This window comes from Varanus komodoensis, unplaced genomic scaffold (assembly GCF_004798865.1).
Source record: "Varanus komodoensis strain SLA01 unplaced genomic scaffold, ASM479886v1 scaffold3, whole genome shotgun sequence".
Lineage (NCBI taxonomy): Eukaryota > Metazoa > Chordata > Lepidosauria > Squamata > Varanidae > Varanus > Varanus komodoensis.
Genome location: NW_025335761.1, coordinates 49130295 through 49155722, shown reverse-complemented (window position 1 = coordinate 49155722; position 25428 = coordinate 49130295).

The window sequence follows — 25428 nt, the reverse complement described above, 5'->3', positions numbered from 1 at the left end:
GCTTTGGGGAGAACACAGAGGCAAAATAGTCATTTAGATAGATAAGATAAAGATAAGTGTCATGAACAGCCAAGTGTACTAGAGAAATGTGAATGCGTCAAAAGGAAAATCTGGGCTTTATTCAGGCCTAGGCTTTACAAACACTTGGGCTTCAGAGTATCTGAGTGATCTCACCAGGTTCCTTGTGACTTCTTTAACACTTAGCAGTCAAGCACAGGAATGCATGCTCATACAGCCTTAACTTATGGAAAAGGGGATCTGGATCAAATAACAGTTTCACTTCAGCCATTGACTATGGGCATCACTTTCACTGGACTTGGATTGTTATAGAAATAGAGTGAGTCAGAAGGGGCCTCCTGGGCCATTAAGTCTGACCCCAGCTCCAGCCGGCTCCACTCATGACATGCCTACCATGTGCATGTCCAGCCTATCCTTGAACACCCTTACTTATGAGGCTTCAATCACCTCCCTGGAAGCCCATCCCATGCCCTAGGGGTCCTAACCATCAGGAATTACTTCCTGTCATCTACCCTAAATCTTGATTCCTTGAGGTTTTGTCCATTGGAACATGTCCTGCCCTCCACTGCAGGGGAAAAATGGTCATGACCCACCTCCAAGTGGCATCCCCTCATGTACCTGTATGTCGCTAACAAGTCCCCCCTGAATCTCCTCCTCTCAAGGCTGTAAAGACCCAGCTCCTTCCCTGTTATGATCCACAGGGCCAGCCCTCCCATTAGGTGGAGCAACATGACTTCCTCAGGCAGATGATTGTGAATGTCCCAAAAAGGCATCAAGTTGGTCTGTATTTCAATCACCATTATTGTATTGTATTTCTCCTAGGAAGAAGCAATTAGGGAATCTTCTACCAAGGCACCCAATGAACTTGATTGGTCTTAGGTGCTTTGCATCATGTCTTGGGAGGGAAGGAGGAGACCCATCTGCTGTGCTTCATCCAGGAACAAAAGATCTTTATTCATTATTATATTTATATCCCACTTTTCCCCGTTCCAGGAATTCAAGGCTTTCCTACTACTGTTCCTCTCAATCTTATCCTCATAACATCAGCCCTTGAGGTAGGTTGGCCTGAGGGCTGTGACTGGCCCAAAGGCACCCAGTGAGCTCCATGGCTGAGTGGGGACTAGAACCCAGACAGCCTGAGTCCAAGTCCCATGCTTTTAACCACTATACCACACAGGCATGGCCTGGTCCTGATCACCTGAAGCTGTGGAATGGTGCATGGAGTGATTACTGAAGTCAAGCAGCTAGAAATTTGCCAAACATGACTCTGTAAAATACTCTGTCCTTTTCTGGCCCTTTCAGACACTCTTCCTTCTGTTTTTAACTAAGTAGTCACTTATTATCACATCAGCAGCTGGTTATTACATCCCCACCTCAGTGAAGTGCTATGCATATTCCTGTTAACCTTTCATTATAAATCAATCTCTTTAGCCCTCTAACCACTGCTTGAAAGTCTCTCCAATCTCTTAATATCGTTCTGGTAATAAGATGCCCAGAAATTAACCCAATAATCTCAGCCTGCCTTCCTCAATTGGCTGAGAAACAAATTACTACCTTCATGTCTTCTGCTTTATTAGCTTCCATTCACCACTATTTTTATTTCTTTGTTTCAGCAGATTACTGTGCAACCTCATTTATCTGAGTGGCCTGGGGAACATCCAAACTCTGCGTATAATGAGGAGGCAAGATAAATGGGAGCATCACGGTGCAATCCACAACCTAGTTAAGCCCAAGCACTGGAAACAATTCTGGTCCTGATGGGTGGGATGGGCACCCTATTCAGGCATTATTGAGAAGAGTAAATCTTAGCAGGAGAGCTGAGATGGGGCTTATCAGAATATGTTTTCCCTGGATGTCATGTTGCAATGTAGCTCTGCACAAACATGTCTGCACATACTGTGTAAACACCTGCACTCTCTTGATCATCTTTGAACCTTTTCCAGTTTATCTGCATCTTTCTTAGACAGTGGTGCCAAAATTGAATGCAGCACCCCAACTGATGCCTAACCAGTGCTGAGTAGAGAGCAACTGGTATTTCACATGATCTGCATGTGATACTTACATTAATGCAACTCAAAATAGCATTTGTCCTTTTTGCAGCCCCTTCACATTCTGGACTCCTATTCAAGCTTGTGATCTACCATTATGCAATCCTCCATCTTGTAGCTACACATTTGGTTTCTTGTTCCAAAGCTATTGTGATCATCTTCCTGCCATGTTCCATGGTATTAGCAATCTGCAAATTCAAGAACTATCTGCAACTTTGACAAGTATTCCTTGCACCTCTTCATTGAAATGATTAATATAAATGTTGAAGAGCACTGGACCCAGAACTGAACCCTGCTGGGCTGCACACATTTCTTCTCTGTCTACCCACCATCTATCTCAGGATAGCAGTGCCTTGGAGGGGAGGGTCAAGATAAAAGAAGTGGGTAGTGAAAGGGTTCCGCATGCTCTCTCATCCTAAGCACACCCCCTTTGTAAATCATGGTTTCCCAAGGGCAACTGAGAGCAGAGAAGTGGCCATTAAGCCAACATTACACATGGCCGCCACATAGATGGTGTTGCTTCCGCATCCTCCCAGGTGTGGCTTCCAGTCCAGTAGAAAGCAGACAGCTGAAAAATAGCAGCCATGAGCAGCATCCTTCCAGCAGTGCAATACACTCCTCTTTTCCAAATTAGTGCACGGTGCTAGTGATAATTAGCAGCAAACGAAGAGCAAAGGTTAATAAGGTGCCCCACACCCAACACAGACAGTCACCTAACAATGACAGCTACATTAAAGCTTATATGCTAATCTGAAGTATATCATTTAAATGCTGCAATTCTTTAGAAGAAGAATCCCTCTCCCTTTGCAATGTATAGGGCCCAAAGATTTCCTTTGTTGCTGGTTCTGCAATGTTAGCTCCAAAAGGAGCAAATCACACTATCGAGCCCGATTGATGCATGGTGTTCTCTCACTGACGTGAATATGATGGCTGTATAGTGCGGCTAGTTCCTCTGTTGGAACTGCACTCCTGTGGGGATATTAGCGTTTGGAATTGCATAGTAAAGTCATTCTTCAGCTCTCAAGGGCATGTGTCTGAACTTGCATGGAAGATCTCATCCTTGCTGCTTCTTTTTTTTCCCTTCTTCTCCCCCCTGTGATAAATGAGCATGGTGTAATGAAAATCACAATATTTTTTATTGCCAGCCGTTATCCCAGGAAATTTTTTCTATTGCAGGCTCCTTTCTGTGAGGCGGAAATGTACTCCACACTTCATTTCGATGTGGACAGAATGTTGTAGGAGTTAAGATGTCCACTTTAAAATTAAGGGGTTTTTTTGGGGGGAGGGAGTGCATTTTTTAAAGGGTTTAATTAAGAGCCAAAGCTTAGCAGTGCGTCAATGATACTTGAATGTTCAAGGTTTTGGTGCTGGAAATTATGGTTTGAAGCTCCCTGTTCTGCACTTTGGTTTGTAAAAGAAAGACGAATGAGAACACATTGGAGGCTGAGCTCAGTTTTGCATGCGTCCCTTTTCAGTGCGTAATTTGACTGTCCTTCGGATGTCACTAGTCTAGGAAGGTGTATGATAGATTATTATTTTATTTAGTCAAGAGGAAGCTGCGTTAAAGCAGGCCACTTCTCCCACTTTGCAAGTACTTCTCCAGGGGCAAACAGTGGTTTTTCCACATCACTTTGGATCTGAGCCTTTACACCGAGGAAGCCAGGGACTGAAAATAGCATTTTCTATGTGCAAAGCATGGGTGCGCTTGTTAAATTACAACCCCATCCTAAAGGACCTATCTCATAACTGTGGTTGGCCAAGTGACAACTCCTGAAATGATGGGAGCCCTGAGAGCAGAACTCAGGATATTCTCTTTTTCACATAAGCATAGATTGGGCACTCTTTCTTTCACATATGTTTTCCTTAGGTGCGTACCTTTGGAAAACTCTCAGAAATGCAGATTTTGGAACACAGCTCTGTCTCGGCTTACTTGGGGACTGGTGATTTCTAAGTCAGTGGGGCTCCTTATTCATTTCCACATATATGATGAGCTCTGTGGGAGCTATCCATGGTTCTGAACTTCCCCCAAAAGTAGGTTCGCCACCATGGGATGCCATGGACCGCTCCTCTGAAGTTCCAAATAGAAAACTGCAATGGATAGTGAGCACCATGGGCATAGGAGTCACTGGTCTGCAAAGTATTGGGTGAATCAGTAAACAAACACACAGAAAACACTGAGAGAACACAGAGAGGACAATTCAATTATTTTTGAAGCTTTATTCTGAGTATGAAAGAGTTACACTGGTTGTCGATTTGCTTCTGAGCCGAGTTGGAAGGGGTGGGAACAGCTTTGGGATCCAAAGGTATGGACTGTGTGTCTCTCCGTACCAGCCTGCTCATTTCTTATGGTCTTCAGAGAAGGCTGTTTGGATTCTTTTGCTAGGGAAAACTCATCGATTTGGCCTGCAGTTGTGAATGGGAACTGAACCACATGTCATATTATAATAGGAACCGAAAGGGAGGGAAAAGTCCCACCGCCCCTTTGCCACTTCAGACATGGATGGAGATCATTCAGGCCCCTGTGTGATTTTAGAAGGCAGTTTGGGAACTATCACATGTTACACATGCCCTGAATATGCAGAAAAGTTTGGCCTCGAATCTGTTAATCTGGTTCTTGTTTCAGGCCATGCTCATATTAAAGGGCTCTAAAGCCATGATTTCCATTCAAACAGTATCACTCTCTCTGTTTTTTTCCTTGATAATTTTGGTTTATATTCTGGCAGCAGAGCAAATGTGATTTGTTTGAGTGATTGCCTCTTGCATTTGTGTGTATATTTAATCAGCAGCTGACTTAACATCAGAACTCTGTGTGTGTGTGTTGTAAAATTTGTGTGCTATAAGGGTGTTCCTGACATTTTCTGCAACTCAAAACCCTTCAAGTGCTTTAAAAATCCACATTCTTTATAACATGATATTTGCAGCAGGAGGGGGGAATGAAACAAAACAATGAGTCATTTTTCATTAAAAGCATTCGGAATAAAACTTTCAGCATCGTGGCTTTGCAGCCTTTGCTAATTCCAATGGGGTAATGCCAGTCTGATTCAGATCAAGGAGGAGTGTGGCACAGGGGCTACAGAGTCGGAGTTTTCAGCAGTGACACCATATTCATCAAGCTTATGAGATGGCCACGCACCTTGCCTACTACACTGAGGCCTAAATGTAACTTGGGAGGCATGGATACTACTGGGAGGGGGGAATGCCTTCCCCAGAGCTGTGGCCTCTGCCTCTTCCCAAACAGTCATCCATCGCTCTTGGCAATCAGACTTTCAGAAAGCACCCATGATGTGTGTGCATACAACTGTGTGTAAATCACAATACATGGGGCCTACTCAGTTACATGTGGCCCCTGACATGTTTGTCTGGAAACAGTTGCCACCCCAGGCTGGAGAAGCATCCTCATCCCTACCAAAGAAGCAAACAGTTATATCCCCTGCCCCTTCCTCCTCCTCCTTCTCCCATTTGTATACCTCCCAACAGCTGAATGGTTTACAATGATTCTTACAACAAGAAAATATAAGAAAGCACCACAACATTTTCCAAACCGCATTAAAAAAACCATTTTAACAGGGCAAGCAATACATGATACCGGGTAGATCTGTTAAAACATCTGGCATGTGTACCCCACACAAGCCACTCAATTTCCTTGGATGTTTTTTAAATGTCTCTGCATAGCAGGCTGTCTTAACCTGGTGCTGAAACGATGATATAATTGGCCTTAGGCAAGCATCCGAGGAGAGATCATTCCTCAGTTTGAGGGCCACCACTGAGAAGGCCCTCCCCTTTGTTGCCACCTTCTGAGCTTCCCTTGGAGCGGGCACTGCAAATAAGGCCTCTGATGATGCCTTTAGAGTCCAGGTAGACTGTAGCTGGGACAGATATTCTATCAAGTATTTCCATTCTGATTTGAATAAGCCTTTATTGGTTAAAACCAGCACCTTGAATTGAACTTGGAACCATATGGGCAGCCATTTCAGGAAGGTAAGAATTGGTCTTATGTGTTCAGACCTGCATCTTCTGGCTGCCATGTTTTGCACAGGCTGCATTCTGCACATGTGCACCAATAGGGCACACCAAGCAAACACTTTGGCTGTCCAATACCTCTTGCCTATTTGCCATCTGGATAGGAATTAAACTCTGCAGAATTATAATGCCACCGCATACGGCTTGTGGCCTGTAGTCCGCACTGTGCTTGCCAATTTGCAGAGGCCTATAACAATGGTCATACAATGCCATAGTAGCCACATTTGTCTGTGCAGTTGTCTGGTGTACAAAAGTTCTGTAGCCAGAGTGGGCAACTTTTGGCCATCCAGATGGTTTGCCCTACAACTCCCATGAACCCTAGACAGCATAGCTAGAGGTGGGAGATGTGGGTGGAAAGCTCTGGAAGGCCACAAGTCGCCTGCCCCAATCTATACAGCTGGGTCGCTGGTGCATTTTGCAAGCAAAGAAGCGTTATACCACACAGTATTTTACAACCTGTTTCCAAAAGCAGTGTGCCAAGCCTTTCACACTCCCCAGTACTTTCCATGCAGTCTCACTTTCGGCCCAAGCTGATTGGATAAATGAATTTTATTCAGTCTCAAGATTCATGTTCAGCCATTCAATAGCCACCTTAATGAAATGTTTTCATTGTGACAAATAAAAAAAATCTGTAATAGGCACTGAGATATAAAATCCCCTTTTTATAATAAGGTCACTCAGACAAATCTAGCATGAAAGAAAGCAACTGCACTGTGAAGTCCCAACAGGAACTTGAGTTAAGGGCTTGAATTGAGTGAGCTGGACTGCCTTGCTGCTTTTTTCCCTCGCTTGGGTATTCCATTCTCGTTTCTTCACATTTTCAAGGGTGGTGGTTGAATGTTGGTGTGTATATTCAAAATGCACCTCGTGCAAGAGATATCTGCCAAGCCCTGATTCTCAAATGCACACTCTCATCCATTGTACTACCTTACAGGGTACACCCTCCTGCGGTGAGGGCTGCATTCTCCTATGGGGACTGCCTATCAGTGGCAGGCAGAGATGTTCAAATCAGCCAAACTCAAGTTGATCAAAGTTCTCCAAATTCCACTCCAAAGTTCATTCAGAGTCTGCTCTGTATCAGATCCCATGCTTCTTCCTTTTCCACATGTAAATATATGTGTTTTAGTGCATTTTTAATAAATGTGTGCATCCATTTGAAATGGATGCATCTCTGAAAAGTATGCATTCTTCACAGCTTGATTCAATGCATTTGCATACATTTTTCAACAGGGCACGTCATCATGTGTGCATTTTCTGAATGTGTACATGCTGTTGAATGCAAATTTTGGGCCAAGAATTAAATTGCAAGCTTGGGAATGTTTGGATTCCAACTGCAAATTGCATCTGAGTCCCCATGTAATTTGGAAGATGTGAGCTTGGAAAATCTTTCATCAAAAATGACCTGAAACAAATTTCTGATACATCCCTAGTGGTGGGTACAAGGTGAGCAGGAGGGGAATCAGCTGAGCTGGACTTCTCCCTTTTGCAGTGCTGCCCAGGCAATTGCCTGTTGCTGCCCCAAAGACCTGCAGGGCAGAAGGCAGGCAGAGTGGGGGAACCTCTTCAAAATGGCAGCTCTAGCAGGATTCTCTATCTTGCCACTTGGCAAGAGCAACCACGGCTGTTCCTGCCAAGCAGCTTTCTAGTTCTGGCCTTTGAGCCATGATGGGTTGTGTTTCCTGGTCTGATTTACTCAACAAGCCAATGAGGGATAGATAAATCATAGAACAGACCATTGCTTCTGCTCATGGTTTCTAAAGACCACATGTACCCAGCTGAAATGCCACAATGGGGTTTGGAAGATGCAACAAGCTAATAATGGAAACAAAGCACATGGAGTGGACCTAGCTAGTGCAGAAACTCTAAAAGAGCTCTTTGATACACCTCTAACTTCTCTCCATGGTTAATGAGCAGAGAGTCTTAAAGGAGCACATCCAGTCCTTGAACTGAGCACTCAGTTGCCAAGGTTTGGTGGAACCAAACCTCACATTGCCTTTGACAATTGGTTGTGGTCTGAGCAGGAGGGAGTTCAACACCTGGACACCCAAAGTTGGGAATTTGTGTTCTAAAGTCACTAGTGTAATACAGGGTCAATGACATTTCTGGATTGCCTGAAGCACCACCTTGCATGCTTGAAGATGTGGCTTTGGGCAGCCCAGCAATACTGATTTCTGAATGAGAAACCACAAGGCATAGAAAACACAGCCTTGCTCAGCCAGCGAGATGTTCCTGGACTTTTTAGGGTTGAAAAATGATAGTGATGCTGTCACTCCCTTGTCATACAGGGAAATACTCAGCATATGAGATTCGGCTCCATGGAAACTGAAAATAAGACTATAAAAGAATGATGGGGTGGATGGCATTGTGAATTATACCTCCCAATCCTTTGCTCGCATGTATACTTGGAAACAAGTCCCATTATCCTTTATTTGGTTTAATCCCCTGTAAATAGGCAGGTGATGATGGTGTAACTGATTTTTGCCATACAAGTGGGTATCAGGTAACAATTTTCTTACTGTACTGTCAATGTGAATGTTTTGGACAGGCCTAATTATAGCATCTGTCTAACTCTCCGTCCTTCTGTTTCAAAGTGTCCATCAACTTGGTGGCTCTTTGCCACACTTAAGGTTCAAAATGAAAACCATAGACTGTATATTCAGGCATGATGTGTGGCCAGAAGAAGTCTCTAATTTAATAAATAGTAATAATAAGGCAACCCACCTGGTTATCTCAATACAAAGTGAGCCTACAATTTACTTTGATTTAGTACTAATCCACTGAGAGTTTCAAGCATTTGTCAGAAAGTTTAATGCATGCTTTGAAATTCGGTGGAGACTCTTCTTTGACTTACAAATTCTCTGTGCCTCGTGGGATTCTCAGAAACTATTAACATCTTTTATTTAACGTAATAAGCTCTAAAGATAGGGATATAGCCATGAGATAATAGCCTTTGTGGAATCACTAGGAGTGCTAGGGTGAATCAATGGGTACTCAACATAATGACGAGATCATCAGCTAATGCCTACTTTTATTGAGATTTAATATTCTAATCACTTTTCCAAGAAATCATCTTTACATTGAAAGGCATGGGCAGTCTCAGAGTACAAATGTTAAAACAATATTATTTTACTCTTGTAGCATTGCAGATAATTAGTTTTAGTAGCAACTTATGTAGCTCTTCCCTATGCTGCACAGCAAGGGAAAAATGTAAGAGTATGCAGTTTTTAAAAGGGTGACTTGTTACACTGCAGTTATGAGTCAAGTCACCTCAAAGTCATTAAAACCATCCCACGATCACAGGAGAAAGATGGTGGAAGATTTGAAGGAACAGAAGAATGTGCTTCAAATATGAATCAGAACAGGATTCTGAAGGCCAGAAGTGAAATGCTGAGATACATTTTGGCAAACTTCTCAGGGGCCATATTTTGGTGGTGGGGAGAGCTGAAGACAAAGTGGCCAGGTCCAAATGGCCAACAATAAAAGCTTATTTCAGCTTAAGGGAGAGATCCTATGGCCCCCTAGGCAGCAACTGGGGAAGGGGCATTGATTCTTTGGAGACCCCAGTCCAAAGTCAGAAAAGAGGTTCCATCTCTGAGCAGTTGACTGCCACTCAGACCTTCTTCTTAGCCTGCTCACAGCTGGTGTGGAAAAACCACTCTAACTGCTTCACTGAGGCTGTTGGAACAACATCCAGGAAGGATAAAGAAGAAGGTCTGGCTGTGGGGAGGAAACTGGGTCCACCAGGATGCAATGCATCTTGGCAAAGCTCCAGTCTTCTCTCCCCATCCAAAGCACCAAAGCTAGATGGCTGAGATTGGCTATCTAGCTGGCTTGCAGGATGGCAAGATTAGGAAGGTGAAGATCATCTCTGTGCTCCTCAAACCCTGCATTTGACACCCGTAATTCTTTGAATGCAGGTGTTTATTGGCATCCCCACTGGATTGTGCCCTACAGTACATACTTCCAGTTCCATAGGAGAGGCATTTCAATCGTTTAGAATATGTGTCTGGAGGAGTGTCCAAAAGACAGGAAATCACAAAACATTGATGGTTGGGGTGGTTATGGGTTAGAAGAGGAGGTGTGAGGAATGCAAGAGCGTCAGACTAGGACCACCAGAGAGCGGATTTCCCCTCTGGTCCTGAGTTTCCTCACTTCTTCTCTAGAGAGTCTGCTTTCCAAATGGCTTGTGAGTTGTTCCTTTGGAGATTATCTTCATTAACTATGTTTGTGATGGAGGCAGGGAGAAAGAAATGATATGGTTGCAAAATAACTACAGCTGCATCTTTCATTACATCCAGAAATTCAGCTGGACTCTCCCAGACATTTATTGCAAGTCAGGGTTGGGCTTACCTGGGTCAGGGTGAGAGGCAGGTGACTGAGTAGGTTGCAATGATGAAGTTCAGGGGCTTCTTCTCAGTGGGCCCCTTCTCTGAGGGCTCTTGGGACTTGCCCAATCATACCTGTTCTTGAGACTGGTCTATTCACTGTCCCTGTGTATCAGTGATGGACCGGCACATTGCATTTAGAAACAGGCTATCGAGTCTGACTCCACCCAGAGAGTTTCAGCCATGGTAGAGAAATGGTGGTGGTGGTGACATCCAAATTCTGCTCTAAAATTTTATGATAAATCATGCAGTGCCCTTCTAGATAAAACATAGGACCTGACTATGTGCTTCAGGATGATTTGCATAGAATTCTACATGTATAGACCATCATTTTGATTTGAAATCGGAAGAATGGAGATGTACAGTGTCATTCCATGAGCCACTTTAATAGTGTCTGAATGGTTCCCTTTTTCAGCATTTTAAATTTTTATTTCATTTCTCTTGGTGTGCAAGTGGGCTGCAAGAAGGAGGAAAGCTCTATAGTATCTTTAAGAGTATTTGCTGAGAATACAGGATTGGGTTTACATGGGGATTAGAAGGTTTCTGTGGGTATTACAAGAAATAAAGGTAACAAGAACTTTTTTGAAGGTGCATTCATGTACCACAATTATTCCACTGACAGTTTTATCTTATTTTCTGTCAATAACAGATCTGTGAAACCAAGAACATGCCTTATTTGGAATTTTCTGACCACCATGTTTTCCCTTGCAAGTCTCCATAAAGGAAGGGTTGGAACAAGTAAAAGCGTATTCAATGGATGCCAACCTGCCCCACTTAAAACAAACTGCTAGGTCTTATAGCTTCCATTTAAATTCCAAACAAGGGCTCAAGCTTCTAAGTCTTCCAGCTATTGTTCCCTGTACCTAGTAAAATAGAAGGGTAACACCAGTCTAGGACGAGATTAAGGAATCCTCAGATCTTGGGAGTCTCTACTCCTAGCTAGAATAATCTAAGGCCTTTACACAGAGGTGGCTCTTGAAGCCATTTCTTCTGTAGTGAAAGAGTTTCCAAAGCTTTTAGATACAACCTATGGCAGCTTATTTCATCATAGAATCATAGAATAGTAGAGTTGGTAGGGGCCAAGAAGGCCATTGGGTCCATCCCCCTGCTGTTACAGGACATCAATTTACACCATCCCACTCAGATGGCTGTCCAGTTTCTTTTAGTGTAGGAGAGCACACCATCTCTCCAAGCAGCTGGTTCCTCTGTCATATTGTTCTGGCAGTGAGGAAACTTTTCCTGATGTCCAGCCTGAATCTGGGTTGTCACAACTTGGATTGATTATTCTGTGTCCTACTCTCTGTTATCGGCAAGAAGACATCTTGACCTTCCTCTTTCTGACAGCCTTTGGGGTACTTCTAGAGGGATATCATGTATCCCCTGAGTCTTCTCCTCTCAAGGCTGAACATGCCCAGTTCTCTCAGCCTCTCTTCATAGGGCAGCATTTCCAAACCTTGGATCATTTTTGTTGCCCTCCTCTGGACCTGTTCTAATTTTCCTGCATCTTTCTTTAGGTGCATTACCACCTTGTTTGATCACTTATACCTTGCAAAGTAAAAAGAAATTCATCAACCCCTACCCAAGAAGAAGAGAAAAGAGAATTTGCATGAACTTTGCAGATGCATTTTAAAGAAATATATTAGTCTAAACTATTATAGTCTAAATATATAGTCTAAATATATAAACTAATTAGTCTAAATATATAGTCTAAACAGAAATGGAGCATCTCTTCCCACAGTGTCCGGGCAACTGAGATGCCTGCTCAGTCTTCTTTCCAGGTGCTAATCTCAAAGCCTATGCTCTTCCTGGCAATAGGATCTTTAAAGTAACTTTGGTCTGGGTGGTCCTTTCAAATGGTTGACAGTCTCTGTAGAAAAGGACAACCGGACACCCTGTCATCATCTTAGCTGATGAGTTGCTGGATCAAGTCCAAGTGTCCCTGAGAAATAATGCCTTCAACCAACCTGAAGTTATTGAATGACTTCAGGGCTAAAAGAAAACGCAAAGTAAGCTTGCAGAATACAGCTCGTTGAATTAATGCAGTATGTGTAGGTTACATGAGCCTGGAAAGAAAAAGAGTCTGTGGATAGAGCAACCTCCAAGCATTCCGTGGTCATAACAATGAAACAATGCCAGTAAAGCAGAGCATGCCACTCCTAATGCAAGTCTTTATGTGTAGATGTGCGTGTTTTTTAAATGAAACTAAATACAACTTTCAAACAGCAAAATCATTCCAATTTTGCCGGTTTCTGGAAACATTTTGCTGGGCCAGATGTTGCGGTACTGATTCAGTGATGCAACAATTACTGTCCTCTGAAGGAGACAAAGAGGAGAGAGCAAGCATTATTGAGAGAGACAGAAGCATCTACAGAGGGTTGACATGCATGGGTGTCTTGGACTGAGACTTTGCTTAACAGCAGGAAATCATAACTTTTGTAAATAAGCATCATAACCAAATGAGTCAAATTCACACCCAACTGCACGAACCAAATTCAGTAAGTACAACTATTGGCAGCATGCAGATGAACACTCTGGCAGGATAAAAAGAGGTGGTGACCCTCAATGAGCATCACAAACATACAAAGACCTGAACGTTCACAGCTCCCTTCCTTCTCGATAGACAAATAAGTCAGTTTTACTTTTTTCTATCCTGGGATTTCAAGCTCTGTTTGTCCAGTTGAAAAATTTACCAATTTTGGTAAGTTCTTATCAAAACAATACTGTAAATGAAATTCTCACTTGTCCCTAGCTAACAATAGTACTGTATATATAAACAGTAAATACAAGTAATGAGAAGATCTCCTCAATTGCTACTTCTAAACATTTTTAAATGTTGCCTTATGCCATATATGTCTCTGTGTGATTTCATAAATCAGAACAAGAAAGGAAGCTGAACACAGCTTAATAAACATCACATGTCTGTAGAACCAAGGTATGTGTGTCAAGAACCTACCAATCCGAACTACATAGTTGACAGGAATATTTATCGTTGTTAGACCTGAGTTGTATGGCAAGCCCAGTACCAGCTGATCTGGATCGGAACCTGTTCTAGTTGTACTCAGCTGTGAATGGTCTTGAATGGGAAGCACTCCCCAATCTGTAGGGATGTGTGATTCAGCAGAACTCAAGTTCTCCAAATGCCTGAAACTCGCTCTAACTCAAGAATGTTTCAGATTGCAAGTTTATTTTGTTTTTCGAATGGAAATCTATTCATACGTCATGTATTTTTCTAAATATGGCAAATCAATTACACACATCTCTGAAATGTATGCATTTTTCTGCCATTGATTAAGGATGATAGTCTATGTCACCCCAGCATTGTCTGGAAGAATATTTTGGATCCTCATCCTCAAGGTTCTAATTCTGGGAGCTGGGGCTTTGAAGACTGAGCCCTGGCCTCACCCACCTCACACTTCATGCAGAAAGAACCATGCTGGCTGTCTTTCCAAGGACACAGCTGAAGTTTCAAGAAGAGGCAAAAGAGTGCCAGAGAAGCAGGGATGGAAGGATACTGGGACCAACCTGTGAAGCACCCCGGCTGTCTTCTTTCGCTTCTCCCAAGTGCTTCATCCAAATGAATGGCAGCTTAAATAATAATCATAATTTGAAAAAGGCTGAAAATCATACAGTCTAATGGTTGGACCAGCTGCATGTCAAAACACCTCTTGGACCATGGAGTTCTATCTAGAAATGAGTTTGCATGTTCACAAGTTCATATTAATGCAAACTTACCAAATTTGCATTTATTGAACCTGTGCTCAAATTAAAATGTTGGCAATATGGTGATATCCACTCTTTCTTAAACTTTGCAATGCAGTTTGGAGATCTCTCCCACACCCCATAGCATCCCAAAATGGATGTACTATGGAAAACAAAGGTGCAAGAAATAAAAGTTGTGCACAATGTGTGGATATTAGATAATGAAGTGTGAAGAATCCCAATGTAGGGGGAAAGTTAATGTTAGTTTACAATTCTGCCCACTAGATCCTGCTTTTTTAGCCGTGTACTGATGCCAGCTAAGTGTTGCACAAGTTGACCTTGTTTGTGCACTGAGTAAGGCTGCCGTTTGCACATTTTTAAGAACACAAAGGAAATTTGAGAAAATTACAAATCAGTAGCCAGAAGCTATGCTGTTCCAGCACAATTTGTGCAAACCACACTACCACAATGTTGTTTCTGGTTCTCAGGCACCACTGCCTGAACAAATTGTGTAAAGGTACACAAATTGTGCAGATGCCCTTTTCTTTTTTTCTTTTGTTTAATGCACAAAGTATGGCCCACCTTAGAGATGGTATTCCATACAACAAACCCAGCAGGGCCTGCTTCTGATCATTGCACCAGCAGTGGCCGTGGGATCTGCTACACGCAAGTGAACCAGCCTTCCTGGTGTTACTCCTTGAATGAGGTACAGACAAAGCTGCCCCCCGGCAAACGGTGCATATTTTGAAAAGTGCACATCCACACAAAAATGTTTCGATTAATGCATGCAAAATATGAACAAAGTCTTGTGTGGATTTCAGAAAAAAAATACAATATGCAAAATCATGCAGAACTAGAAAGGAATAAATCATTTACTGTAGACAAAAATGATACAGTGACTACAATAGAACTGAAGAAATGTGACCATTCTTTGCTTTGCCCACATCCCGATGCACATTCTACATCCCTCGGAGGATGTGCGCTTCGCAATGCTTCAGAACACTGATTCTCTTTCCAGAAAAGGGCCAACATTTTCAAGAGGATTGTACACTTTTTCATTTGTGCTTTGGCAGTTCAGGTTAAATCAGTAAGGAAACGTTGCAATTGCCTAGCTGTATTGCAATATTTGGGAAAATGCAAGTATTGCCTTATCACTGGCATTTCAGATCATTAAGGAATGTCGGCAACCTTATGCACATTTATTGGAGAGTAAGTCACTTTGAACACAGTGGGACTCATTTCCACATAACCCTGCTTGTGTAGGCTCATGTTGTGCATCTGATTTACAATCCAATTTGGAATAGAACTATTTTTAACTTTCTCTCACATGCCCAGTTCAGTTAGGCTTCAGTTAGGAAATTCATATATATATATATATATATATATATATATATATATATATATATATGAGGATCCTTATTGATTTCAGTCCTTTTCAAATGTGTAACACGAAATATGTGCAGTTGGGGAACATCTGGCCCTTATTATAAATACTTTTCATAAATTGAGACATGGGAACGTGCACGGAGGCCATAATTTGCCACTGCCTGCTCAAGAAATGTGTAGAAATTGTGTGATGGGACGCCAGTGTTCACAAGCCACATGCTGGAAAATAATTATTTAATTTAGTTTAGAGTAACCACAGTTACTGCATTTTAAGTCTTTGTGTTGCTGCTTAGCTGTACTCTGGTCTTTACTTCTCTTCTATACTGCAGTTTTAAACTTTTAAACTTTGATAGTGTGTTTCAGGTTGTATTCTATCATTGCAATGGTTGTGAACCACCCAGAGAACTTTGGCTATTGGATGGCATAGATACATAAATAAGTAAATAGAAACAGAGGAATACCAGAAAAAAAAGCATTCAAATATGCAGAAGTATTCAAGGGAAAGGAATTGGCATTGCTGTTTTGTTACTGGCATATCATCTTCCCAGATAAAGGTTATGATCCTAAAAGTTTCATTTTGTTGGCTAAGTCAATTTTCATGACTGGTGCTCTGGAAAAAATGGTGTAATTTCTCATTAATTCATTAAGCCCACTAGGCGGAATCTAATGAAGGGGATGGGGAATGAAAACGCAATAGATGTTCTTGTTTTGGCTCCTTGAGTTCCATTTTGTTAATGCTCCATTGGTGCCAACTCAATCTGGCATAAGTCCAGCCAACACACTTTCATTTTTAAAACAGGCCACACTTTACATAATTTTTCAGAAGATGCTGGACCTCTGCTGTGCAATTTCTGCAAAGTTTTGTAAATTGGGCAAATCCATGCCAATGGGAGAGCAAGGGCCCAATATTTTACGGAAAACTTAAGTGATCTGTCAGACTATTTAAATTACCCAAGGTAGAATGAGAGATGAATGCATCCCTCCTTTGCCCTGTTAAATGCTATAATATGTATAACAAGAACAACAGCTCTCTAGAAAATTGCAATTCTCTGCTCCAAATTCTCACAAATATTTTGAGCAATTCCACAGATGCAGAAAATTAAAAAAACAATAAATAAAATAGATCTATTTTAGCTCCTTAGGTTAGAAGTGCTTCAAAAGTCCATCAGTCTCAAATGGGATGAGTCACTGGGGCACATCCCTACGTACCAGTTATCCATGGGAAAACTGACAGAAGAATATGAGCGCAAGAGTGCCCTCCTGTTCCTGTTTCCCAGTAACTAGTCTTCAGAGGGATACAGAGCATTGCCTCTGGATACTGATTCAGAACACATGGCTCTCCGTACTGGTAGTCATGGACAGCTCTGTCCTCCATGCAAATTCCGCTGTGCAGGATGACATTCATAGTATTGGAACAGCGTTCCAACCAAACTGGCCACATGAACTGGATGGCTGTTCAAAGGAAGGATGACTTCAACTAAAGGACCATCCCTGATTGCCCTTCGGATAAAGGCTGCTCTCTGGAAAGCAGGGCACTTGGCCACCCTGCATTCCACTCTTTCCCAGTGCACTCTGTTTTCACAGAATTCTCTGTTTCCATAGGATCAGTCCATAATGCATTCTGCAGGGCTAATATGGCCCAACATGCCAGACCTGCCCACCCAGTTGCAAGAGTCATCATTGGTTGGAAGCTTGGTTCAGACTACTGGGGCAGGCTAAGCCTTCCAATTTCCTAGTGGCCCTGGCATATTAAAGCCTAGTGCGTTATTACTGTTGTTAATATCTTGCAGGTGCTGTAGTGGCTGGAAATTTTGAGAGGAGGAACAGATGGGAGGAGGAAGCCTCCAAGGAGGACATGGCAAGGGTCAAGCCATTGTGTGGCCTAGCAACAAGATATGATCAGAGCAAAGTTAGTTTGAATTACTTCGCAACTGCAGTATTGCCAATTGACTCACAAAAGAAAGGAGAGGTTCTGGTCAGCTCTAGGTAGTCTAGATTGAGCTGTGGAACTTCAGGTCTGGCCACCACATCCAACCATCTGGGTTGCCTGCTTTTATCCAACAACTAAATGTTTGGTATTTTCCTAGCTTTTCTGTAGTTTTTCCATTCTGATAGCTCAAAATGGACTTCTTAGAACTTAGGCACTAGCAGAAAGAGTTTTATGTCAACATATGCTGGTTTTGAGGAATTCTTTAGCCCCACCTGAGAACTCCTCCAGAGCAGAATTGGGCCCTTGTGGTGAAAGAGGTGCTGCGGTCACATCCTGGCAACACAGTCTTTGGACTTCTCAGAAGAGCACCAGGAGGACATTCTCACCAGAACACTGAGTGAACAACTAGGCAGGATCAGGGTTAAACAATCAGGCCCAAGATCAGAACTGAGTTAGATAGGTTTGAGTGACCTCTAAACGCTACAGCAGTAACAGAAGAAGCCCCCTTCCCGTACAGACCCGCAGAGCCCCAAACCTCTGAGCAATTGCTATTTAAAGTAAGGCTGGTTTGCCCATTAGAGACTCCTGTGAGGAATGCTTTGAAATGGGAACTGAAGGTTTGTGGGACTTCATTATATTAAAACCTGGATTCAAAGTCAGTTGATGAATAAACTCTTTGCTTAGTTTTGGGCAGCAGGAAAACTCAGACTCAGCAAGCAGCCTGCAGCAGACTCTCAGTGGCTGGCCACACAGGGTACTTGCATGGACGAGCAAGGACATGCCCTGCAGAACTGTATTTTTTTAAATGCATCCAATATTCCATCTAAACAGCAGAATAGTATTAGATCTAAAAATATATACCTACAATTAATCACACTCCTAAAACAGGCCGCAGAATGACTTTCACAATATTGTACAAAGGGAATGTGGGTCATGATGTGGTTAAAATACCCCCTGAAAAGCTTTAGAAAGGCCAGAGGCATCCAAATTAAAAGCAAGACAGGAGAATGAATTGAGCCGGGGAGGGGGGAGAGAAAAGAGAGACTGAAAGAGAGGAGCGTGTGACACATTTGCAAGCTCAGCAGTTCTTCAGATGTGGTCTGGCATCTGGTTCATAAAGTCAAGCAAATCGTCTCATTGTAGTCATATATACAGACATCCATATATAATACATCCATACATCCATACATAATATGCTGCAGATATATACATATCTTTAAACAAAATCTGTGGGCAGCAGAAGTTTTAAAACATGGCCATGTGGAGCTCTAGCTGATCTTCAGCAAAAAAGGAAATAAATAAATAAGGACCCTGACTTAATCACCTCTTTGAGAGGATTTCAGCAAGAAATCCCTGTAATTCAAGAACTTTCCCTATCTGTGTGTGAGTATGTGTGCATGCATGCACACACAAAGATAAGTTGAGGCAGCTGCAGCAACTTTAAAAGGAACTTCCATGGGGGTGGCAGATGCCCTTCTGTCTTGCCAAATGCAAAGCCTGCTCACATCGGTGTGCAAGGATTTCTCCCACCCACCCTTTAGCAGAAAAGGAATCGCCGTGTGTGTGAATGGGGTACCAGTAATTTCTGTGCTCACTGGGGGAAGGGGGACATGGTCTGCTCAAAGCTCTGATCACAAGGACAGTGCATGAGCGTGTATTCAGCAAAAACATGAGTTTATATTCATCTCATTCTGGATACACAGGGTGATTAGTGCCCATTTCCAAATTTACACAAAAGTTCACTATCATCTTTCGCTTATAGAAGAAAGTTACACAAATTAGGACACGTGTGCAAATTTGGGGAAGATTTTGCAGCTTTCCTGTTCAGTGTCTGCTCTGTTTGCTCAACTTTCCCATTTGTGCAATGCAAGCAGCAGTCACAAAAGCAAACAGGAATTGGGCATGAGACGGTTGGTGAAATGATGTTTGTAGCTTCCTCACAATCTCAACTATCATTCGGTGCTCCTATCCTTTCTGTTCATGCACATTCTCCAAAGGTCGTCTTACAGCTCACCCCCAAATCAGAATCTGACTTTTTTTTGCTCATTTGAATGGGGAATATGCACATTTTGGAGACACCATGCATCTTTTTTATATTTTTCAAAGTATGGATCCTTCACCATTGAAAAAAGTATGAAAATGCTTTTTATATGCATTTTCAACTTCACATATGTAAAATATGATCACAGATTCAGGAATTTCTGAACATTCCTCAGTAAAAAAAGCACGCCTGTCCATATGCACAGCTGGGCTTGCAAATGGGTCATGTCTGCAAATTTTCAAACAATTAAAACAAATTCTTGCACAATCCTAGTGATGTTCTGCATGTTACTTCGCTACAGAGCAGCCCAAAAGTGGTCTAATGGTACGGTGAATGTATTCTCATGATTTGAAATATGTTCAGATTGTTCTCAATAGTAGCATTCAGCCATTGGAGTGGGTGAAAGCTGGCATTTCTGAACATATGCAGAGACCCTTCCCTTCAATGGTGAATTATTGCAACTGACGCCTTACATGTTTAGGGTTTGAGCAGTGGCATTTGGACAGAATCCAGCAGCACCTCACCTCTGTCCAGCCAAGAGTTGGAAGGAAAGTGTCTCCCCTTTCACCCACCCACTACCCACTATACCATGCTGGATGACCCCATCTCCAGCATCCCTGGGCTTTATCTATCTATCTATCTATCTATCTATCTATCTATCTATCTATCATTCTATTTTTTTAGAATTTTTGTATGCTTACGTAAAATAAATAGACCTAATACAAATAGTACAAATAAAATCCAGATTCACCCTGTATCCATGTAGGCATTCATGTAGGGTTGCCGTTTCCAAATAAAGCCAGCAGGCATAGAATTATTGGATTGCCAGATTTTGCCCAGGAAATGAACCATGCAAAAATAGCTATGCTTGCCATCTTCTTAGGCCATCTTTCACTGGTGTGGCCATATGGTCTCTCAAGGTGACGGCAACAATCTGAGTGGGCAGGGAAGGAAGTTGTACTCTCAGTGTCTGCTATACTGGCTGGATCAAGGAAAGCATCCATCCATCCATGCAACTCTCTGTAGGGACCATCCTTGAACCCAGTACTAATCACGGAATCCTGTTTAAGTGTTTTAACCCATGTCATGCATTCCAATGTCGTATCCTTCTCCTACTCTCAGAGCATACATGGTTGCAGACATGTTCCAATTATTTATTCTGCAGTCATGGCAGTTGTGTATGCTTGCTGAGGACAAGTAGATGGTCAATCTCTAACAAATTCTGAGTATCCACAGCCAAAAAGACAGGCTGATCATGGCCATGGTGAGAATAAAGATGAATTATTCATCAAATATGGTTTTTCTCAATTTTGCATTTTTCCATTTTTAAATGTTGCCCATCCTGAGCTTTGAGAAATATTCCAGCCTTAGGTTCAAGTTTGTTCCAAATGATGATAATTTCTTTAAATATGTATAAAAATACACAAACATTTTTGTGCTCATGACTCCTAACGCATGGCTTTTGAATGCTTTATTTTGCCCAATATAATATTTTCCCCAAGTATATGTGTTTTGGATGTATTTTGAATGCATTTTGAATTGAAAAATCTCACTGCAATATTTGGTGAAGTGCAAATTTCAAAGCATAGCTGAGTTTTGGTTCACATGATGGTTGGATGAAACTAGCTAAATTTGTAGTAACGTAAGAAAGGCATGAAATTCTCCCCATCCTCAATAACAAAGAAACTGCTCCCAGTGTAATTCGCATCAGATGGGATGATACCATTGATATAAGTATCAACAAGTAGCTAATAACATTCCTATTTTCACCTATCGAGGGTTGGCGCATATGGTGCAATAGCTTGGCAACCAGTACCACTCATTCCTCCTGGAAAGTAGGCACACATACCATGACTGAAAGAACAGATGAAATAACGTTTTCCCCCTGCTACTTACACCCATGGAGCAAACGCTCTACCACATGCACATTCCGACTACATGGGGACATTGTTTACCACACTGTCTATGTTCACACAACACAACAAGCACATTTCTGTGGTCACCATGGTCCACTGTTTTCCTGCTATGATCTACCTGACAGACTGTCAAGTTCTACATTGTCATGGTTTCTACCCCTCTTCTCAGTCCTTCTACTGTCGGCATGTATTCCATCAACCACTGTGCTTGAAATTCAATCTCAAGGTGCATCTCCTCTGCTATGTCATCCACCTCTTGCTTGTTGGTCAACACATACAGGTTGGATGGCTGGAGTGATTCCTGCAGTTGCTGATCTCTCCAGGAGACTCCATGGTAGTTGCAGACTGTGAGGGTGGAAACCATAATTCCGAGTTCAGACAACACAACAAGCCATGGTGGTACAGAGAAACCATCAACATATTCCTTGCCATGATTTCTAAAGACCAAACTTACCATGGTGAAATACCACGACTGGGTGAAATACCACAACAGAGAACATGAAAGGCCAACAATAGTAAATAAAACAAAACAAAACACCATGGCTTGTTTTGCTGTGTCTGAACCCAGCCAGTGCATGCATGTAAAACCTACCCCCTTACAAGAAGGGGCCCTGATAGGTCCTCAGATCCTCTGTTGTACAAGTGCATGAAGAACACTATTGTCATGGCTTCGAAAGGACCAGATAGCAGAAAGAATTCCTGCCATTGTTGTGCATCAGCTGCAAGAGGCTGGCCCACATGGCCTGGTAACTTCCTCATGGCACTGGACTTTTATCCCTCTCTCAAACAGGAGGATCACCAGATAATCTGTTTCCATTACAGCAAAGCAAATTGTGGTTGAACTTCAGGAAAATTTTCCTAACTTTCAGAGCACTCAGTGATGGACTGTCCATTATTGGATGTATTTGAACAAAGATGGGACAACCTTCTGTCAAGAATGCTTAAACAGGATTTCTGCCCTTAGCAGGTGTTACTTGATGGCCTGAACATCCCCTTTCAGCTTTATGATTCAATGACTTTATATATTCCAGTGGTCTCTGAGTAGACTAGGTTATGTCAGAAGAATGCTTGAAAACCATGAAGGATACCATACAGAACCTGTGAAACACATGGCTAATGAATTTCTAGCCTTTGGGTTCACTGATTTTTTTAAAATGACTCTGGGTGGTTTTACACTTGGGAGATCTATGTCCAACCATTGATTCCTATCAGATAATTTCTGAGTTAATCCAAGCTGAGCTTTGGAGAACTTGCTCATCTCTAGTTAAAATGAATCAACATGATATCTCTAAGTAGGAAAACAAAAATCAATAGATTGTAATAGCAGATAAGCACTGTAATCTTCTGCGTATTCAAGAATTTTCTATAAATTTAACATGAATAAATAAATAATATCAGGGCCTCATTATATGGGCTGATTAAACACACACATACACACATGCTTATAGTTAAAACTCCATGACCAATTTCAGAGCTGATAAAAGGCAGAAGTTCATGGACCTTCTCCAAAAGGGCCTTTAAGCTTTACCAAGTGTACAGAGTCACATATGCTGAGGTCCTCACATCTGAAACCAGTTAATGGTGATTTCCAGCTATCAGGGTGTTCCTTCTGCACTCAAATGAGTAGCAAATGCTCTGCTTTAATGCATTTTGTCTCATGTCAGTCAGTTAAGGGTATTTTGCTGAAGTATACTTGAAATGCTCTGTTTGGAGAAAGTACACTTAATCTTCTTTTGTCAGAGCAGTTCACAACACAGTTGAACAAATATAAATGATCACTGGCAACTTGTTTCCAGAGTCTGATGTCAGACGTAAACATTAACAAAGTTGCATGACCTGTAGGAAAGGTAGAAGACCTCTGTTCCATCTTCCACTCAGACTAGGGGAAAATATGGGGTCAATTTCAGGGCCAATTTAGCTATGGAAAATATGTGAATGCAGGGTTCTCTCAGATTTCCTTTTCTAAAGTTTAAATCCAGTTCGTTTTTGTTCTTAAGCATTTCCCACAGTTCTGGAGAACAGCATTACAAAATTTGGAGCAGTGTAGACTTAAAAGAACAACTTTTTGGTCCCTATATTTCTGAAAGGACAATGCTTCTTAAGGTTGCAATAAAATGCAAGCTGGATAAATGTGTCCCCCATCCCCGGCCCACGTGACACAGAGACCCATATTTGCAACTAAGAGCATACAAACATGCGCTGGAGTTGTATTACGGATTTCTGGAAAAACAAAAATTGAGTTTACCCAAGTTCTCCAAATTCCATCACCAAGTTCATTCAAGTTCCCATCCAGTTCCATATAAGACTTCCTGCTTTTTTCCTTTGCATGAAAACTCATGTCAGTATTTGCATCTGTTTTTCCAAATGTCTGTATCACCTGAAGTTTATAAATGCTCCCACTGATGAGGATATAGTTCTCAAAGGGAATGTTTTAATGCACACTTTTTGAATGTATCAGTTCTGGGCATCTGCAATCCCACTGCGTGCTTAGAAATGTACAGACTTTGACCATATATTGCACCTGAATCCATGTTTGGATCGAATATTGTGAACTGGATAAATCCTGATTCAAAACCCAACTGAAGAGCATTTCTTGTATGTCTTACACTCACGCATCAACGGCCTCCCAGTTTGTTTGCTTTTTAACACGTGTGTGTGTGTGCTTTCCACTCTCAGCTACACATGTGAAGGGATGCTGAACAGCCAGTAGGGAAAGCCCCCCCTTCCACCCTCTTTTTACAGGTGGGAAAGCTGGTTGTGTCTCAGCTCTTCATTCGTGGAGAAACCACCAGAGAAGTGCCAAGCTGTCATCGGGAGCGATGCTCGGATTCATTTTGCATAATGTGAATGGGATGCGCACGGAAGTCGTTCAGTGCCTCATGCTGTATTAGTGTTCTGCTCAGGGCACTATAGACTCAAATCTCATTAAATATGGCTGTTTGAAATGACTTAGACATTGAATGGCATCGGGGCTGTATTATCAGCACTTACAGTAGGTCCAGAGGCTCATTGTCTGGGTTGTATCAATGCACAGTTAGACTACCTTTCTTCACTTATCTGAGAAAAACTCTCACTAGTTAAAATTAGAAATGCCCTGACAGTGGATTATCTCCTGCTCACTCCTACCCATAGGTGAGATGGTAAGAATCCCTGCTTTTTATTTTTATGAGGTAATAATTACCAACCTTTTGGAGAAAGAAAATGGCCTGTCTTTGCATTTCAGATATAATGCACCATGGGCCTTCTCGTCGTACATTCAGAGCTCACTGACATGTCACAATGAGACATGTACAAGTGCCGTGTGGCATTGGAAATGTGACGCCCGCTCTCTCCTCTGCCGGCTTTGCAGGCAAAAATGCAGAATGTTCCAGGGGTGGGTGGAAACCCCACCCTTTCCCCCTCTGGATCCAAATGACTACAGATTTTCTCCCTGCTGCATAAAGACCCCAGCCCTCAGGCACGTTGCACTGGATAGACCACCTCTGCATCATCAGAAAGTGGGAAACCCATTGCCGAAAAAGAGGACAGAGGAAGGCACTGATTTAAATGAAACATGCACATCTCATTTATGCAAATAGATGCACATTTGGAAAGCATTTCTATACTTTAAATAGACCTGGCGCGCCTCTTCCCATGGTGGGGAGGGTGATGGCCAGGTGACCTCTGTTCAGGAAAGCCCAAGTGGTGTAGGGACGTATCTGGTGCACTGGTGGTCAGGGGATGCAGGCTCTTGGCCCCACTTGGCCAAGAATCTCACAGGGTACCTTAAGCCAGGCACTGGCTCTTAGGAAAACCTACTCACAGGGTTGTTGTGAGGAAAAAATTTGCTCTCCCGCCCTCCTGCAGGAACCCTCCGTGAAAGATAATAGGAGGCAAAGTACCTGGAGGAGGGCTTTCTCTGCGGTGGCGCCCCACCTATGGAATGCGCTCCCCAGAGAGGTCCGCCTGGCACCATCGTTATTTGTTTTTCAGTGCCTGGTTAAGA